This window comes from Poecilia mexicana, unplaced genomic scaffold (genome assembly GCF_051168715.1).
Source record: "Poecilia mexicana isolate PSO_F unplaced genomic scaffold, ASM5116871v1 scaffold_10, whole genome shotgun sequence".
Lineage (NCBI taxonomy): Eukaryota > Metazoa > Chordata > Actinopteri > Cyprinodontiformes > Poeciliidae > Poecilia > Poecilia mexicana.
In genome coordinates this window covers 2,428,334-2,435,783 of record NW_028263379.1, presented here as the reverse complement: position 1 = coordinate 2,435,783, position 7,450 = coordinate 2,428,334, and the positions used below count along the sequence as shown (strand labels likewise).

The 7,450-nt window shown below is 45.1% G+C and overlaps 1 long non-coding RNA gene across 1 annotated transcript in view; it reads right to left on the bottom strand.

The window, feature by feature from the left end:
* The window catches only part of LOC106911700 (uncharacterized), a 407,869-nt gene that overhangs the window by 381,797 nt on the left and 18,622 nt on the right, over positions 1-7,450 (bottom strand). The gene's annotated exons all lie outside the window — the stretch shown is intronic.

Sequence of the window (7,450 nt, the reverse complement as noted above, 5' to 3'; positions counted from 1 at the left end):
TGCAACACACCACAAAGCACCCAGGCTGCAACGGAACAAATGGACTTGGCCGAAAAATACTCACAGCTCCACCTTAACAACCAAGCGTTGCAGGAGGAAATACGGAGGGTAAATGAACACATAAAGGGTAAGCCTCAGAGAACAGTGGGTGAAAATGTGATGTCAACCACAGCGAATAGGCTTCCAGAAGTGACCATACGGAGGGAATTTAAAATATGTGGTCAGATAGGGGAGAAAGGTCAGAAAGACAGGCTCATACACAAACTTAATGCATCAGATTGAGAGAGGCCCGAGTAAAGGACACAGTGATGTTGAAGTAATAGAAGCTGTAATCAAATCAATCAGCCCTGGTTTGAGCATTCGTGACATGCTTGAAATTAAACGTGATCTGACTCTGCCCCAGCTGAAAGCAATTCTAAAGGGACATTTTAAAGAGGATAGTTCCATGGATATCTACCAAAGACTGATAAATATCTCCCAGGACAGTCGGGAATCCCCCCAAAACTTCCTCTTCAGAGCAATCGAACTGAAAGAGAGGCTGCTGCTTGCTTCAAGAGAAGTAGATGCAGATGAGCAGTACAGCCCCGACTTCATTCAGAGGAAATTCCTGAGATCAGTCAGTACTGGACTGTTGAGTGACAACATAAAGTTTCAGCTGAAGCCTTACCTTGATCAAGCTGTGACAGATGAGACTTATTGAAAAGATGAATGAGGCTGCAAGTGTGGATTCAGAACGACAGTCCAAACAGAGGAAAAGCTACAACACTAAAACTCTAAAAGTCAACGAGCTACAAACAGAAATGCAGTTCAGACAGCAAAACCAGGCTGCATCTAATACCAGTTTGGCAATCCAAGAACAGTCAGCTGAAGTGGTGAAGCAAAAGAACCGTAAAACATCGGCACCCATCAGTTCAAGGGAGTCAGAGCTATGTGAAACAGTAAGGCTGCTCCGGGAAGAAATCGCTCAAATCAAGAAAAGCATAACCAGCTCTCAGTCTACTCGCCAAACAAGAAGGAATGTTAAAAGGGGATGCAAAGGATGTGAAGAGCACAACATGAGTGATCAATGTGAACATTGTTTTAAGTGTGGACAATTGAGACACTACTCCAGGGGTTGCAGGGGACCCAAAAGGTTGACTGTGAAACCCGATGGCATGAATGTGAACATGCAGACCTCCTTACACTCACAACATCACACGGTGGTGCAAGGAGAAGCTGAGGAAAAGGTGTATGAGCGGCTCTGTGAACGAATTAAACAGCTGGAGGCGCAAGTGGGAATGGATGAGAAACTGAAAAAAATCGTAGGTTCCACTTATGCCAGTCACCTCTCCATACATCATCACACCAAGCTGAGAGCTCTAATAGGAAATAAGTGTATGGTGGACTGTTTCTTCGAGGATGTTCCAACCAAGGCGTTGTGGGATACCGGCTCACAGGTCACCATCATAAACGAAAGCCTGAGGAGATCCCAGCTTCCCCACATCAAGTTACGCAGCACAGGTGAGCTCCTGGAGGAGGGAGAGACTTTGGTTGGGAAAGCAGCAAATCAGACCCCCATTCCCTTTGCAGGTTGGGTGGAAGTAAAATTCAAACTAGGATCAAAGGGAGGCCTGAATTCAGAACTGCTGGTGCCAGTTCTCGTCTCTAATGAGCCTGGGGTGGCTGAGCCACCAATCATTGGATACAATGTTATTGAACATTTAGTAAAGAATGGCATGGAGCACCACCCTGGTGTCACATCTATAGCAGTAAAAGAGGCTTTCTCATTTGACTCCAAAAAGGCAGATGTGTTAATTCACCTAGTAAAAACAGCTCTCCAAAATAATGAGGAAGCTATAGTGAAAATTGGACGTCTAAAAACAGTGATTCCTGCGGGTCAGACCAAAGAGGTGAAGTGTAGTGTGAGGATGGGTCCCCTCTCAAAAAGACAGGAAGTACTGTTTGAGCCTGAGCTGGTCCCAAAATGGCCCGGCATGCAAAATGACCATGAATGCAGACCACTGACCGCATTCATGGTCTGCCTGAAGACAGGAAACCGGTCAGCAGTATCAATTCCAGTCACAAACGACACTCATTCAGATATTGCGCTGATACCCCGCACTGTAGTGGGATACTTGCAGCAGATTAAAGCAGTTTATCCAGTAGTTTATCCTATGGGTGCAAGTGAAAAGAAAACAGAGATAATCTCACCTGCCAGCGACCGCAACTGTCCAGCTTCCGATGAATCACATGGAGAACACAGAGAGCCTGAGGCATCCAAACATGATCTGTGGGACCCGCCAGTGCCCATTGACCACCTGACTCCTGAGCAGCAAGAAGATGTAAGGAGGATGCTTCATGAGGAGTGCAATGCATTTTCTAAGGATGAGCATGATGTGGGGTGCATCCCATCCCTGCAGTTAAAAATCAGGCTGAGCGACACAACCCCAGTAAGATGGACTTATACATCTGTCCCCAAACCGCTTCTTAAGGAGGTGAAGGAATATCTGGAAGACCTACTGAACAGAGGTTGGATTCAAAAATCCAGATCTCCATATTCATCACCCATAGTTTGTGTGCGCAAGAAAGATGGGAGCCTCCGCTTGTGCGTGGATTATCGTGAGCTGAACCGGAAATCCATTCCGGATCGTCATCCCATCCCTCGAGTGCAGGATATGCTTAATAACCTGAGTGGAAGTGTATGGTTCTCTGTCTTGAACCAGGGCAAGGCATACCATCAGGGTTTCCTGGAGGAGAGTAGCAGACCACTGACCGCATTCATAACACCTTGGGGGTTATATGAGTGGATCAGGATTCCCTTTCCTTTGGCCTGTCCTCGGCTCCAGCAGAGTTCCAGTGGAGTAAGGAGGAGTGCCTCGCAGGTCTTAGGGATGAAACATCTCAGCCATATTTGGATGACAATCTGGTCCACAGCCAGTCGTTTGAGGATCATCTACACGACATGAGAGAGGTGCGGCGTCGTTATCAGACTCGTGGAGTGAAATTAACGCCAAGAAAATGTGAAATCTTCAAAGATAAGGTGAAGTTTCTGGGAAAGATTGTGTCCAAGGATGGCTACTGCATGGATCCTGCTGAGATCACACCAGTACAAGCACTCAAAGACCGCATACCAAAAACAGTGGGTGATTTGAGGAAAATGTTGGGCTTCCTATCATACTATCGTCCATATATTCCCAACTTCTCACGCACTGCTAAGTCCCTGTACAGCCTGTTGTGTACAGAAAAGAAACCTGGAAAGGTAGTGAAAGGAGGAGGGTCAAAAACAAACAAGGGAAGGCACAAAACCTCAGACCAGCTTCCCTCAAGCCATCCAATCGAATGAACAAAGCGTCATAAGTAGGGCTGTTGTAAACGAATATTTTAGTAATCGAGTAATCTATCGATTATTCTTACGATTAATCGAGTAATCGGATTAAAAAAAATTATAAAATGAAATATTGGTAAATCTGGCATAATACCGGTGTTACTATCAGATATCAATATGAGTCCAATTTTTCATATTTGAGCATCCCTAACAGTTGCTTTTTTGTAGTTTAGAAAACTAACCTGTAACAATAATAGCTCACTTTCTAAGTTAACCAGAAGAAAAGTTATAGAAAAATCTGAAATTATATTGAATTTAATAACAAAGAGGCAGGCTCACAAATATGCTTATAAAAAATGTCTACAATCCAGCTTTTAGTTTATGTATTCATCTTCAGTGAGTTTAATAGATTAATTAAACTCACCTTGCCACCTAACCTGTCACGCTTTGGGTTTGAAAATACGGGAAATGCCGCCTGGAGTGGGAGGAGAGGGCGAATGAACGAACATGGGGTGGAGGGGAGGAAATAGACCAGCGGACTGACGAACCGTTAGACCGGGGGACGAACACGGGGGGAAGCAATACGGGATATTTACGACACCTTCACTGGTCACACTCAGAAACTCATCTACCAGCCATGTACGATGCGCTCCGCCACCCGTTTCTTCAGACCGGGATATGAAATTTATTGTGCGGTTCGTCGGTAAAGCTACATTTACACGGTAAGCATCAGCTACTCAGCCGCCCGCCCTGTTCAGGCTATCCGCTCACCTCAGCGCTCTTCCCGCCGTTCGCTTTCAACCAGCAGCCCCGGAGGAGAAATGCTGCCGTACTCCAGGCATTCCCCCAGTCATTTTAAGGATGCTTATTGGTTCCCCAAAAACGATAAAAAAGTCGGGCATTATCATCAATCAATAAAATCCCCACGGGCCAATCTTGAAGGTTGGACTTTATGCCGCTGAGACTTAGCTTTTGTCAACAACTCAGAGGCGGAAGTGAGAGCTCCGCGCAACGCAAATGAAGTCCCGGCCGGAACACGGTGCGCTAACTAATAAAACATAAATTAACGAAGCTTCGAGGCAGGTAAATTTTCCTCGAGGAATTTTAGTAATCGAGGTACTCGAATCATTCGAGGAATCGTTTCAGCCCTAGTCATAAGGATGTTCTCTGCCAGCTGTTGGAGTATTTACTGTCTCCTTCACTATTAGGTTACCCTGACTTTGAGAAACCATTTATATTGCACTGTGATGCCTCTCAAGAAGGCCTTGGTGCAGTGTTGTACCAGAAACAGCAAGGCAAACTTGTGGTCATAGGTTATGGGTCAAGAACACTAACTTCACCAGAAAATAATTACCACCTCCTTTCTGGAAAGTTAGAGTTCTTAGCAATGAAGTGGGAGATCTGTGAACGATTTAGAGAGTACCTTTGTTATGCACCCTTTTGTCATCTATACGGACAATAACCCTTTAACCTACGTTTTAACATCAGCCAAGCTAAATGCCACCACACACCGCTGGATAGCTGAACTAGTAGACTTTAACTTCTCCATCAAGTATCGACCGGGGAAAGTGAATGGGGATGCAGACGGGTTGTCAAGGATGCCCTTGGTCATGGAGGAGTACATGCGGACATGCGTCCAGGAGATGGAGCCAGAGGTAATTTCCTCTGTCACACAATCAGTCCAGCTAACATCCCATGATCAAGAGCCGTGGTTGTGTCCTGCAGTCAGCCTGCATAATGCCAGCCTGCAATGATGAAGAACAGGAACACATAACACCAACAGTGGCCAAAATACCACCAGAGGACCTCAGAAAAGCACAGGAAGAGGATTCGATGATTGGAAAGGTGTGTGAGTTTGTGATGAGAAAACAATGGCCCCGGCATGCCAAAAGAAATTGGCGTAACGGCATCTCTGTATTCGCTAGAGAAAGAAACAAACTGTGTGTCAATAAAGATGGGATACTTCTTAGGAAGTCCTTCAATCGAGTTCAACTTGTGCTGCCCAAGGTGTTCCACCAGCTGATATATAAAGAACTGCATGAGGAAATGGGACACCTTGGTATGGAGAGAACATTGAACTTAATCCGTGACCGATTTTACTGGCCATATATGAAAAGGGATGTGGAACACTATGTGACAAAGGTTTGTAGTTGCCTGAAGCGGAAGCATCCAAACAGGATAACAAGAGCACCACTGGTCAATATTGTTACCACTCACCCATTCGAGATGGTCTCCATTGACTTCCTTCATTTGGAGCGTTGTAAAGGAGGATATGAATACATTCTTGTTGTCATAGACCACTTTACACGCTTTGCTCAAGCGTATGCATGCACAAATAAGTCGTCAAAAACTGCTGCAGAAAAGATCTTCGGAGACTTTGCCCTAAAGTTCGGATTTCCAGCTAAACTTCATCATGGTCAGGGCAAAGAATTCGAAAACAAGCTGTTTTCTAAGCTGGAAAAGTATTGTGGCATCCAAGGCTCCCGTACAACTCCCTACCATGCAGCTGGAAACGGGCAAGCAGAAAGATTTAATCGAACTCTTCTTTCAATGCTGAGAAACCTGACAGAAAAAGAAAAGTCAGATTGGAAGAGCTCCCTGCCCAAATTGGTGCATGCGTATAATTGTACGCATAGCGAAGCAACTGGATATGCACCTTACTACCTTCTTTATGGCAGGAATCCTCAGCTGCCAGTGGACATGATGTTTGGGTTAACTCCAACTGATCAGAGCACCTCCCACAGTGATTATGCCAGTAAGTGGAGAAAAAGGATGCAAGAAGCTTATAAGTTGGCATCACATAAGGAGCGGAGCAGAGCAAAGATGGGGTACGACCGGAGAATTCATGGAATGGAACTGCAGCCAGGATCTAGGGTTTTAGTGCGGAATTTCAGGGAGCGAGGGGGACCAGGAAAACTCAGGTTGTACTGGGAAGACAAGGTCTATGTAGTCACTGAAAGGAAACATAAGGACAGTCCTGTTTATGCAGTACATCCGGAAAAAGGCACAGGGAAGGTCAAAGTTTTCCACAGAAACTTGCTATTGCCTTGTGATTTTCTGACAGCTGAAACAGAGAAAGATGTGAAAAACATGATGGACAAGAAAAGTCAACAGCAGAGTAGAAACAGAAGAAAGCAGAAAGAATGTGTTGACAAGAATGGTGATAGCAGCTCTGATGACGAAGACAACTGGAGGTTCATCACCCATCCAAAAGTACAACCTGATCAAGTTGAAGATCAGCTGAGTAGAGGTGCAGAGGATGCTCAAGCGGGTGCAGAACTAGAGGTTGAGTGGGAAGGAGGAGTGGACAGAGAGGAAGAAGAAATGGCGGCAGAGGAGCACACGTCATCTGATAAAGCAGATGGACAAGATCCTGTGGAAGCAGCGTCATCTGATGAAGCAGACGAGCAAGACTCCGCCGAGGCAGTGTCATCGGATGAAACAGATGAGAGAGGGCTGGAACCTGTTTCAAGACAGTATCCTTCTAGACAACGACATCCACCCAAAACACTCACATACAACAAGCTAGGCCAACCAACATTTATGGTTAGGCACAAGTAATGTTAAGTTCATATTGTGGTTAGGTCACAATGTTCAGTTATATGTTCAGGTTAGGTAGTTACCTAACCTGTCCCTCTGTCCTGTGTAGTTACACAGGACAGAGGGGATTAGAATCATAAGCTTTAAGCATATTGATAGCTGAGTAGTGCACATCTGGAATTTGGACTGCTATGTTAAGTTGATTTAGACTGATGTATGTTAAGCACATAATAGCATAAGTGGGTCTAAATGAAGGGTTATGGAGCAGGAACTGAAAGTCAAACTTTACAGTCTGATACACACAACCTGCAGAGATGGCAGAGTGACTTTACAGATATTACCTGGCCCGTAATGTCTATTGTTCAACATGACATAAAGGGGGGATAGATGCCATGTTAAGAACTGTTTCATACAGGAAAGTGTACCAAGAGACTGTCTTCCAAACCTGTCTCCATACCGGCTGAAGACTCAGTTCTCCAGAAATGCCATTATGTCGGGACGACATTTATTTTGAGGGGGAGAGTGTGGGGGATCAGTTGCTGAGGACTTTGGATCAAGTAACCCCCCCCACCCTTCCATTAAAATATGAGTCTATTCTCTGTTCCT